The 13,673-nt window shown below is 36.6% G+C and overlaps 1 pseudogene across 1 annotated transcript; it reads left to right on the top strand.

The window, feature by feature from the left end:
* The first annotated feature begins 608 nt into the window (after positions 1-608).
* Positions 609-1,987, top strand: LOC116546850 (annotated as a pseudogene). The gene has a single exon (XR_004266862.1). The product of XR_004266862.1 is annotated as an aldo-keto reductase family 1 member B1 pseudogene (transcript).
* Positions 1,988-13,673: the final 11,686 nt, after the last annotated feature.

Here is a 13,673-nt window from a genome sequence, read left to right as displayed (position 1 = left end):
TAGGCGGGTGTTGAACAATGAGAACACATGGACACAGGGAGGGGAGCACTTCACACTGGGGTCAGTTGGGGGGAAGTAGCGGAGGGGTAGTGGGGGGTGGGGAGTTGGGGAGAGATAGCAAGGGGAGAAATGCCAGATGTAGGTGATGGGGAGGAAGGCAGCAAATCACACTGCCACGTGTGTACCTATGCAACAATCTTGCATGTTCCTCACATGTACCCCAAAACCTAAAATGCAATAAAATAAATAAATGGAAAAAATAAAAAATAAAAATAAAAAACAAACAAAAACAAAAAGCTCCTAGAACTGGTAAATGAATTCAGCAAAGTTTCAGGATACAAAATTTCAACATACACAAATCAATAGTCCTGCTATACACCAATAGCCACCAAACTTAGAATGAAATCAAGAATTCAACCCCTTTTACAATAGCTGCAAAAAAATTAAAAAAATACTTAGAAATATATCTAACCAAGGAGATGAAAGACCTCTACAAGGAAAACTACGAAATACTGCTGAAAATAAATCATAGATAATACAAACAAATGGAAACACATCCCATGGTCATGGAGGGATAGAATCGATACTGCAAAAATAACCATACTGCCAAGGTAAGGTTCTGGGCAGGGGTCTGGGGGGTGCAGCAGCAATGGCCAGCCACCTCGTGCTCAACAACGGCGCCAAGATGACCATCCTCGGGCTGGGCACCTGGAAGTCCCCTCCAGGCCAGATGACTGAGGCTGTGAAGGTGGCCATCGATGTTGGGTACCGCCACATCGACTGTGCCCACGTGTACCACAATGAGAATGAGGTGGGGGTAGCCATTCAGGAGAAGCTCAGGGAGCAGGTGGTGAAGCGTGAGGAGCTCTTCATCATCAGCAAGCTGTGGTGCACATACCATGAGAAGGGCCTGGTGAAAGGAGCCTGCCTAAAGATGCTCAGCGACCTGAAGCTGGACTACCTGGACCTCTACCTTATTCACTGGCCAACTGGCTTTAAGCCTGGGAAGGAATTTTTCCCATTGAATGAGTCGAGCAACGTGATTCCCAGTGACACCAACATTCTGGACACGTGGGAGGCCATGGAAGAGCTGGTGGATGAAGGGCTAGTGAAAGCTACTGGCATCTCCAACTTCAACCATCTCCAGGTGGAGAGGATCTTAAACAAACCTGGCTTAAAGTATAAGCCTGCAGTGAACCAGATTGAGTGCCACCCGCACCTCACTCAGGAGAAGTTAATCCAGTACTGCCAGTCTAAAGGCATCGTGGTGACCGCCTACAGGCCCCTCGGCTCTCCCGACAGGCCCTGGGCCAAGCCCGAGGACCCTTCCCTCCTGGAGGATCCCAGGATCAAGGCGATCGCAGACAAGCACAATAAAACTACAGCCCAGGTGCTGATCCGGTTCCCCATGCAGAGGAACTTGGTGGTGATCCCCAAGTCTGTGACACCAGAACGCATTGCTGAGAACTTTAAGGTCTTTGACTTTGAACTGAGCAGCCAGGATATGACCACCTTACTCGGCTACAACAGGAACTGGAGAGTCTGTGCCTTGGTGAGCTGTGCCTCCCACAAGGATTACCCCTTCCATGAAGAGTTTCGAAGCTGTGGATACCTGCTCATCCCTAAGTGACCTATACCTGTGTTTCCTGCCTCATTTTTTTCCTTGCAAATGTAGTATAGCCTGTGTCATTCAGCAGTGGGACAGCAACTTATAGAGTGGCCAGCAAGAGCGTGTCTGGCTTGATGTTGGATCTGACGAGGCCTGTCAGTAGAGTAGAGGTCTCTTCCAGTTTGCCTTGCCCTTCTTTTTGCCCCACTGGGGAAAGTACAACCTGAATACCCTTTTCTGACCAAAGAGAAGCCAAATCTGCCAGGTCAAAATGGTATCACTAACAGCTGAGTTTTGACTGCTTGGAACTATAACCCTCTCAGCAAGACTTCTCTTTGCCTCAAATAAAAAGTGCTTTTGTGAAAAAAAAAAAAAAAAGAAAGAAAGAAAAAAAGAAAATAACCATACTGCCAAAAGCAATCTACAAATTCAGAGCAATTCCCATCAAAATACCACCCTTATTCTTTACAAAACTAGAAAATAACAATCCTAAAAGAGCCCACATAGCTAAAGCAAGACTTAACAGAAAGAACAAATCTGGAGGCATTATATTACTTGACTTCAAACTATATTATAAAACCATAGTGACCAAAACAGCATGGGACTGGTAAAAAAAAAACAAAAAAACAAAAAGTAAGCCTATAGACCAATGAAACAGAATAAAGAACCAGAAATAAAGCCAAATACTTATAGTCAACTATCTTCAACAAAGCAAACAAAATAAAGAGGGGAAAGGATACCCTATTCAACAAATGATTCTGGATAATCAACAAGGCATATGTAGAAGAATCAAACTGGATCATCATCTCTCACCTTACACAAAATCAACTAAAGATGGATCAAATATTTAAATCCAAGACCTGAAACCATAAAAAATTCTAGCAGATGACACTGGGAAAAAGCCCTTCCAGGCAATGACTTAGGCAAAGCTTTAATGACCCAAAAACCCAAAAACAAATGCAACAAAAACAAAGATAAATAGATGAGACTTAATTAAACTAAAAAGTTTCTGCACAGCAAAAGAAATTACCAGCAAACAGACAAGCCACAGACTGGGAGAAATATTTTCACAATCTATACATCTGACAAAGGACTAATATCCAGAATCTACAAGGAACTCAAACAAATCAGAAAAAAAAAAAAAAAAAATCCCACCAAAAAGTGGGCTAAGGACATGAATAGACAATTCTCAAAAGATACACAAATGGCCAACAAACATGTGAAAAAATGTTATACATCACTAATTATCAGGGATATGCAAATCAAAACCACAATGCGATATCATCTCACTCCTGCAAGAATGGCCATAATCAAAAAATCAGAAAACAATAGATGTTGGCCTGGATGTGGTAAAAAGGGAACACTTTCACCCTGTTGGTGGGAATGTAAAATAGTACAGCCACTAAGGAAAACAGTGTGGAGATTTCTTAAAGAACTAAAAGTAAATCTACCATTTGATCCAGCAATCCCATGCTTGAGGAAAATAAGTCATTCTATGAAAAAGATACTTGCACACACGTTTATAGCAGGACATTCGCAATTGCAAAAATATGAAACCAGCCCAAATACCATTCAGCCATAAAAAGAAACAAAATAATGCCATTTGCAGCAACATGGATGGAAGTGAAGACCACTATTCTAAGTGAAGTAACTCAGAAACCAAACATTGTTATATTCTCACTCAGGAGTGGGAGCTAAGGTATGAGGATGCAAAGGCATAAGAATGATATAAGGGACTTTGGGGACTTGGGGAAACAGTGTGTGGCTGGATGAGGGATAAAATACCACACTTTGGGTACAGTGTATGCTGCTCGGGTGATAGGTGCACCAAAATCTCAGAAATCATCCCTAAGGAATGTATTTATGTAACCTACCACCACCTGGTCCCCAAAAACCTATTGAAATATAAAAAATAAAAAGAGATATGAAAGACTTGTGCTGCAAAAACTATAAACATTATGAAGAAGAATAAAAAAAAATATGTCAATGGAAAGTCATTTTATGTTCCTGGATTGGAAGACTAAATGTCAAACCATGTAAATACATGAAGGAAATGTAAATGCATATTTCTAAGAGAAAGAAGCCAATCTTAAAAGGATACATACTGTATGACCTAAACTATGTGACTCAGGAAAAGAAAAAATTAAGAAAACAGTTAAAGAATCAGAAGTTGCCTGAGATTAGTGGAGAAGGAGGGATAAATAGACGGAGAACAGAAGATTCTTTAAGGCAGTAAAACTTGTTGATGTTGATAATGAAAGGGGAGGCCATTTATGTGTGAGGGTAGAGGTACATGGGAAATATCTATACCTTCTGCTCAATTTTGCTGGGAACTTAAAATTTCTTTTAGAAATAAAGTCTACTTTAAACACACACACACACACACACACGGCACCTTACAACTCAAACAACTCAATAATAAGAAGAAAAACAGCCTCATTAAAAATAGGTAAATTTTTGAATGGACATTTTACTAAAGAATATGCAAGTTGCTAACATTCCCATGAAAAGGTGTTCAGCATCATTAACAATTAGGGAAATTCACAAGAAATCACTTTACACCCACCAAAGTGACTATAATCAAACAGAAAGGAAATACCAAGTGTTGATAATGGTCCAGGAAATCAGGAACCCATATATTTTGCTGGTGGGGATATAAATTGCATAGCCACTTTGAAAAAGAGACCAGTGGTTTCTTAAAGTGTTGAACATTGATTTATCATATGACTTGGCAATTACGCTCCCAGATATCTATCCAAGATAAATGAAAACCTATGTCCCCCAAAAGACATGTATGTGAATGTTCACAACAGCATTATTCATAATAGCCAAAATCTGAAAACATTCCAGATGTTCATTAATAGGTGAATTATACTAATATTCTGTAGCTGCCATAAATTATCACAAACTTTGTGGCTTAAAACAACAGAAATTTATTCCCTCACAGTTCTGGAGGCCAGAAATCTGAAATCAAGGTGTCCACAGGGCTGCACTCCCTCTACAGGAGAATTTTATGTTTAAAAAAAAATTTTTTTTTTTTTGAGACAGAGTTTCACTCTTGTTACCCAGGCTGGAGTGCAATGGCGTGATCTCGGCTCACCGCAACCTCCGCCTCCTAGGTTCAGGCAATTCTCCTGCCTCAGCCTCCTGAGTAGCTGGGATTACAGGCACGCGCCACCATGCCCAGCTAATTTCTTGTAGTTTTAGTAGAGACGGGGTTTCACCATGTTGACCAGGATGGTCTCGATCTCTTGACCTCGTGATCCACCCGCCTCGGCCTCCCAAAGTGCTGGGATTACAGGCGTGAGCCACCACGCCCAGCCCCTAAAAAATTTTTTAAAAAACAGAAAAAAATCTTGGCCTTTTAGCTAAGATCAAGTGTAAAAAACAAAAACAAAAAAAAGTTTTTTTAAAAAACAAATGGGTTTTTAAACACTAGTCAATGACTCATTTATTTCAAAGAATATGCAATGGAATAGAATAAAATAAAATGTATTCAAACAAATAAAAAACTTGGCTGAACTCCTTGCAGTTTATATGATTTCAATTCAATTGAACAAAGGCATCTAGAGTGTTTACTATGCTAAGCACCAAAGATACATAAATATAAAAACAAAAACAAGCTAGGTGCTGTGGGTCACATCTGTAATCCTAACACTCTAGGAAGCCCAGGAAGGTGGATCGCTTGAGGTCAGGAGGTCAAGACCAGCCTTGCCAACATGGTGAAACCCTGTCTCTACTTAGGGTACAAAAATTAGTCATGGTGGCACACAACTGCAATCCTAGCAACTGGAGAGGCTGAAGTGGGAGAATCACTTGAACCTGGGAAGTGAAGGTTTCAATGAACCAAGATTGCACCACTGCACTCCAGCCTAGATGACACAGTGAGACCCTGTCTCAAAAAACAAACAAACAAAAAACAATAAAAGCAAAAACATCTTGCTGGCAAGGAGCTCTCAGACTACTACTGGGAATTAGGCAAGTATATATAGATGATCACCATATAGAATTGTACATCAACTGTATGGAAACACAGAGGAGTGGATCTAAGCCAAACTTGGAAGGTCAGGGTTGCCTATCTGAAGTAAGTGATGCTTAGATTTAATCTAAAAAAATATGTAGTTATTATGGGCAAAAGACAGCCATACAAATCACAAAAAAATGTACCAATAACTAATAAACATATGAAAAGGTGCTCAAATGAACTAGTTTTTAGAAAATGCAAATTAAAATCATGTGGCCTTAGGAGGCAAGACTACAAATCCCCTTCAAAAAACAACTTTGAAACTGAACAAAACTGTTAAAAACAACCGTTTCAGGGAACTGGAGATCAACCAAAGGCAAATAACATATTAAGAAGCACTTATTCATGAAAAACTGTTGAAATTCAGGCAAGAACAGTGAGAGTCTGTGGCATTCCTCCCTGAGGTTGCTCCAATCCCTCCCAGATGGTCAGCATGGTGGTTCTACCAGGACCACAGGCTGTGATAACAGCAGCCTTACTGCCAGAAGGGCTCAATTGATCCGAAGCTGAAAATGAAAATATGCTTTCCAGCAGCTGTGCCAGTAAAAGTAACAATCTCTGTAGCAAGCCTGAGGTAGTCATCCCACTTGGGACAAGCAAGCAACCAACCAGCACCATAACAGGAATAGTAATAGGGAGATCCCGGAAATGAGGGATCACAGAAGAGCTTGAGAAACTACACACAACCCTGGCAGCTTTCCACTCACACGTAGGGGAAGCTAACAGGACTCAAGCTGTCCTCACATCTTGGCTGACAGGGAGGCTTTACACAGGTACAGAAGACATGGTTGAAACTAAAAGACAAGGCAGGCTTGAACACTGCCGAAACTTCAAAATTACGTTCCCCAACCCAAATAGAACCAATGAGAAGAGGAGAAGCCTACTAGCTCCAGTGTTTGAGCATAACCTCTGACCAATCAACAGCAATTAAACTATTGCACAAATGTAACATTGATAGAAAGAGGCCAGGCTCAAAAGAGTAATATTTTTAAGCAAGAGTTTTGTGTGCTTATTAGCTAAGGAGACTAAACTATATCCTGAGTAACAAATAATCACTAAAGGATTTTAACCAGAGAGTAATGGATTGGAATAGCATTTTGTAAGATCACCTTTTCAGGCTTAGAGGCAGATTGGCAGGGGGCAAAGTTAGAGACAAAGAGCAGAAATAATGATAGCCTGAATAAAAAGAATGGTGATGGGCAAGGAGGGCAGAGGTAAGCCAACTTGAAAGATTTTAAAAGATGAAATAAATTGATGTAATGATCCATTCAGTATACGTATTGAGGCAGAGGAATGTAAAACCTTCAGGGCCATGGCCTGAGTCAGAGGATAGTGGAGCCATCTGGAAAAAAAAAGAGAATTCAGAACGAGCCATGGACATGGAAGGCAAAAAATGACAAGCTCAGTTTTATTCATGTTGAGTTTGAGATTTATAAAACTTTAATCCATGAGACTGCTACATAATTAAACTTTGTATAAAATTTATTGTTTAGAAAAAGATAAGTAGCATATGGAAATATGGGAATGCAGTGGTCCAAAGACCTGGGTTCCTATTTGAGTTTTAGCTCAAAGTTGGACAAGTCAATTATTACCTTGGTGCTAAGTTTATCCATTCACTTAAATTATCTTTATGTAAAATAAAGAAAATAAGACTGTCCTATACACTTACAGGAGTGTTGTGTGTATAAAAAGAATGCTGTAAAACAAGAACACATGCAATTGCTGCTATAGTGCACAACTTGTTCTGGAAGCTTTAGCTAATATGATATTACCAAAGTGAAGCCATAAATATTAGAAAAGAAATGATATTTCATTATATCAGATGACATGGAAAGTACCAAAGAATTACTTTTTATACTATTAGACCTAGTGTTAGTTCAGTAAGGTAATCGGTCACAAAACACACCTAGTAAAATCAGTATCTTACCTACATATCCACAATAACCTTAGACCTTAAAATGGGGAAAACCCCAGTCTCTCCAAATAAAGCTAGCTCTATCTGTATTTTATCCTATCATGGATCAACTTAACCAATTAATTAATTAATTAATTAAAGCCTCATTCAAACAATGAATTTCAAACTTCACTGAAGACTTTAAAAAGTGAGCCTATCATTTTCCTAAAAGGGAAGACAACATAATTTACATATAGTTCACTCCAAATTTATAAATTTAAAAGGATAACCATCAAAATCCTAATTGGAAAACATAGCAACACTTTTTTTTTAATCTAATAAAGAGTACAGGTACTAAAATGAAATTTCCCATATATGAGGGAAATTTGCTAAAATAATCACTACTGTATTAAGGTGGTGGGATAATTGGTTATTTTTCCACTCCATTTTTACAGATATTCATAATCAGAATTTTGTCTGTACTTGGAAATATTCTCCAAGACCTTGAGGATAAGAAATATAAGAAAGCATTTTCTGAGTTAAAGATGAAATTAATTCATCATAGATCAGAGGATATAGGCAAATTATCTTAAAGAGAAAAAAAATTGGCTTCCTAGCCTGCAAGTTTAACTGGAACTCGATGGCAAATAAAAGAGCAATTAATCAGTAATTGATACTTTAAAAAATTAGATCACTGAAACAAACATCAGCAGTGTTCACTACACTGCTCAAGAGAAAGAATCTTTTATACTCTTTAAACAATTTAGCCTCAATGGTAAGACTACCCATATTGTAGAGCAAAATGTATTGATGCCACCTGTAGATTATGCCATTAAATAGTCCACTTATGCAACTATGTGATAGAATTTGTACTCATTCTGGGTTCATGCAATTGTGGTTTTTTGCTCACCTACAAAACAAAACTGAGCCATCATGCTGAGAGGATGATTTCAGTTATTTGACAATTATATTTATTACAAATTAATATATTTGATTCTGATATACAAACCAATCATATATGTCATATACAAATAACATATATATGTCTAGTATATATAAATAAGATTAGATATAGACATAATCAGTCCCTTGACATTGCTTAATGTGGGTCTGAATTTGGGAGACAACTCCATTCCATTTCATCTGAACCTGAAAAGCTGAGGGTCAGATCCTGGGCTTGACAAACTCACCAGTAAAGACAACTTCCTATAAGGTTTTTTGAAATACAGCTGAACTAAAACATCACTGTTAGCCAGGCATGTGCTCTTATTTGTTAAACTTGCACAATTACTATCATTTTTTAAATTTTAATTTATAAATTTGTGAAGTATTATAGCTTTTCTTTTTCAGATAGTTTTGATAATCTTTAAAAATAGTATTCAAAAGTATTTAATTCCCAAGTGATACAACCTGTTCTTTTTGAAATGATTGCTTAAGATTTGCATATGCTTAAGTGACAAATCATATCATAACACTCAATAAATTATGAATGGAAAAATCTAGTATAACTGACTAGGATTTAATGTTTATTACAAAAACACAGCATACTGCTCCAAGTGCATTTTTCTCCTAATCTCCTCAGATAAAGAAAAAAAAATCTACTCTAGCTTCATTGAGAGATTATATGAGGGCAATATATTTAATCTTTAGTGACGTCTGGAGCTAGAAATGATATTTCATTAACTCACAATAGATGATTTAAACAAATACAGTATTACATTAAAACCACAGCAGTAACATACTCATGACCCTCCCTAAAAAGGATTAATAATGAGATACAGAAAGATCTATAAAGTAAACTGGAAGAATAAATGTTAGTAAAAAAGTATTTCAAAACAACAAATTTATTTGCTACTCACATAAAGCAATATTATTCCTAAAAAACCTGTGAGAAATATCTATTTATTTTAATGAACCTTAAAATTTTAACTAAATTTTGGGAAAGAATCTATATAAGTATATTGTTTTAAAGAGATTAAAAATTTTTAAGTAGATACTTAATATTTTACCTTTGAAGTAAAAATAATTAAATAATTATTTCCAACAAATATATATGTGTGTGTATATACAAGACACAAAAGTGAATGGGTAGGTAAAGTAAAGTAATTGTATTTAAAATATGAATCCAGCCTGTCACAGCGGTTCATAGCTGTAATCCTAACACTTTGGGAGGACCAGGCAGGAGGATCACATGAGCCCAGTAGTTTGACACCAGCATCGGCAATACAGTGAGATCTCATCTCTACAAAAAAATTTCAAAATTACCCAAGTGTGGTGGTGCACAACTGTAGTCCCAGATACTCAAGCAGCTGAGGTGGGAGGATTACTTGAGCCCAGTAGCTGAAGACTGCAGTGAACTGAAATTGCACTGTTGCACTCCAGCTTGGGTAACAGAGCAAGACCCTGTCTCAAAAAAATAAAAAAAAATAAAATAAAAATTATATTATTTACTCTCTAATTTGATTATATTCTGATAAAAAGTCTTCAGTTGGGTTTATATTAGCAAATATGAGACATGGTGAAAAACTACTCTTGTCAAATACACATGGAAAGCATTTTTAATGCTGTTTAACAATGTACTTCAGAAATAAAAAAAATGTAATCTCCTAACAGAATGAGCCTATGTAATTCAAGAAGTCACCATCTAATGGAAATTCACTCCAAATTCTCTCTTTAGCTGTTTCCTTCATAAAATTGTAAATCAAAATTTGTAGAAATAATGAATGAACCTTGAGGACATTATGTTAAACAAAATAAGCCAGTCATTAAAAGACAAATACTGTATGATTCTACTTACATGAGATGACTAAAGTAATCAAATTCATAAAGATAGAAAGTAGAAAGGTAGTTGCTAGGGGCTGGGAGGATTCTGGAGTTTGGTTGCATAACAGTGTGAATGTACTTAACACTACTGTACTGTACACTTAAAATGGTTAAGATGGTAAGCTTATGTTAGGCTCATTTTATCACAGTTTTTAAAAATATATAAATAAAAATTTGTAGAAGCAATATTTCATGTCTCTAGAGTCTTTTCTTGAATTCATTTATTAATTTTAACATATAATGGTAAATTTACAGAGCACATGTGAAGAACCTATAATTTGAACACATTTGGGGAAAAAAAGAAAGCTAAGTTAATTAGGTTGAAATATATTACATCACTTCATATATGCCACAGATGCTTTAAAACACTATCTCTGGCTGTGAGTCAATAATTGTGGAAGCTAGGTGGTGGGTACATGAAAATTCATGATACTATTCTCTTTATTTCTGTACGCTTGAAATGTTTCATAATAAGACATTTAAAAATAAAAATCACTGTGCAAATAAACAAAGTAAGAAATTCAGCAGGGCAACAAAAATAATGGGAAGGCCCATGGTGGGCTTTGTACTCAGAGATGGAATACAGTAAAATATGGAGGTATTTTAGAATCATTTTAAAAATATGACAACGTAATTAGCATAATGGCAAAGGGTTTTAAGGAAAGTAATATGGATTAACCAGAAACAAAAACTACTGAAAAGAAGAAATCATAAACAGTTTAAATTTGTACTCAGAATAAAATGAAATTTAAAATTTTTACTCTATATAAATTAGCAAACAAGCCCTTTCAATAAGTGGTTCCTAAGCTGTAATGGAGTTAAAATATTTCTGGTATGTTCGTATGTATATTTCAAAATATAATCAAGTATGTTTAACTGAAGAGACAAGGGATTAACAGAAAGAAGAGGCTCTTTAATTATTCTGAAAGAATTATACACAAAATGATCTAATATCAACTGTATAAAATATAATCTTAAGAAAATAGGATATTTTGTTTTCAATCTGAATGGTCTCTCTTCCTGTTTCTGCACAAAAGTGAGAGAAGGAAACTGAAAATCTATGGGAAATTATTTTATCAATTACTTATGAAAGGTGGAATCACAGAACTGAGAACTGAGATCCTAAACTAAAACAAAAATCAAACAAAACAAAAAGTCTAGAAAGCAAGGTAGAGTTTTAATTTTGCACAAATCCCAAAATGAGTAATTATAAATTAAGTTTAGAAAATATGAGTAAATTGTTGTGAGATAGACGAAAAGTATATATATAACATACCAAAAAAAAATAGAGAGAATAGTACCAAAATCAAACTCATATACACATCATCCATATTCAATACACTTGAAGATTTTGCCACATTTACTTCATCGATCCCTATTTATTTGGTTGTTTTATTTAGCTATACTCCTTGGTATCATTTTATACATTAGTCCATAATCAAATATCACTAATCATCTCAAAAAAGGTCCTTTCACAGTTCATTTGAGTCAGGGTCCAGATGAGTTCAAATATTAAATTAGGGTATATCTTTTGAATTTCTTTTAATCTAGAGTAGTGCTACTTAAAGGGTGGTTTTCAATCGCTGCCATTTTGAGAACTAATTGTTACCAGTCCAAAAACTGTTTACTGGTCCTCAACTCTTTGTTACAGGTCAACAACATAAATACAGAAAAGGAAAGTCAGTACTTAGAAACATTTCATAGCAAGTTGACACTGTCAAGACATCCAAGTGCATGATGAGTGGACCCATCTCACTCTACTGAACAAGCTGGCAGTCATCAGACTCACTGTGAGTCACATGTGACCTGAACTGCATGCTCATCATACACCCTAGGACCACTTACTGATTGCTATCTGGATAGGATATTAAAACAAACAGACAAACACCAAAACCCAGTGTTTAATCCTAGAAAGTTTGAGACACAGTCCTTCTTCTCACTTCTTTACACTACCATTGACTTTTTGAAGAAATAGCGTCAGGTGTCCTTTAGATTTATGGATTGTTGTGTTTGCTTCCTATAGTGTTAATTGCCTTGGTTCTCTATCACCTGATTTCCTATAATTGATTCTATTCAGGTTCAACTTTGGGGACATAAATACTTCATATAGGGTACTCTGTGATTCATGTTATAAAACTTCAGAAAGTAAATAATATCTGGTTGCCCTGTTTTTGTTAATACAAAGAGTGATCACTAGGCTCAGGTGATAATAGCTTGATTTCTCCTTTGTAAATTCCCCCTCAACCTTTCATCTAATTGTTTCATCCACTAGTTATTGCTGCCTAATTCATTTCATTAGGGGCTTAAAAATGATAATTTTCGGCCGGGTGTAGTGGCTCACACCTGTAATTCCAGCACTTTGGGAGGCCAAGGCGGGTGGATCACAAGGTCAAGAGATTAAGACCATTCTGGCCAACATGGTGAAACCTCATCTCTACCAAAAAAAAAAAAAAAAAAAAAAAAAAAAAAAAAAAGATAATTTTCTAATTCTACCATACTTTTCTTTTTTTGAGACAGAGTCTTGTTCTGGGCAACAGATCATCAGGGTGGAGTGCAGCAGCATGATCTCGGCTCACTGCAACCTCCACCTCCCAGCTTCAAATGATTCTCCTGCCTCAGCCTTCTGAGTAGCTGGGATTACAGATGCCCCTGCCACAATGCCCAGCTACTTTTTGTATTTTGAGTAGAGATGGGGTTTCACCATGTTGGCCTGGCTGGTCTTGAACTCCTGACCTTAAGTGATCTGCCTGCCTTGGCCTCCAAAAGTGCTTGGATTACAGGCATGAGCCACCATGCCCTTCCTCTACCATCCTTTCTATATTTATTAGATAAAATTGTAGGAGAGGGACTTTCCTTCATCAAATTAGACAACTTGTAAGAAGTTTATAGGACATCAACCCCTTGGTCTGAACATTGGTAATCAAATGGAAAAAAATAAGCATTATCTTTTTCTTACATGACCTATTTCATGGTAAGGTGTCCTGTTTCAATCTTCTGCATATGGCAGGCCAGTTATCCCAGCTATCAGTTATCCCAGTTATCACTGTCATTTATTGAACAGGAAGTCATTTCCCATTGCTTGCTTTTGCCGACTTTCTTGAAGATCAGATGGTTGTAGACATGGCCTTGTTTCTGGGTTATCCATTCTGTTTCAGTGTGTGTCTGTTTTTGTATCAGTACCATGCTGTTTTGGTTACTGTAGCCTTGTAGTATAGTTTGAAGTTGGGTAATGTGATGCCTCCAGCTTTGTTCTTTTTGCTTAGTATTGCCTTTGCTATTTGGGCTCTTTTTGGTTCCATACGAATTTTAAACTTTTTTTTTTT

Source organism: Sapajus apella, unplaced genomic scaffold (assembly GCF_009761245.1).
Source record: "Sapajus apella isolate SASKATOON/1434 unplaced genomic scaffold, GSC_monkey_1.0 scaffold1523, whole genome shotgun sequence".
Lineage (NCBI taxonomy): Eukaryota > Metazoa > Chordata > Mammalia > Primates > Cebidae > Sapajus > Sapajus apella.
This window is presented reverse-complemented; position numbering and strand designations above follow the sequence as displayed.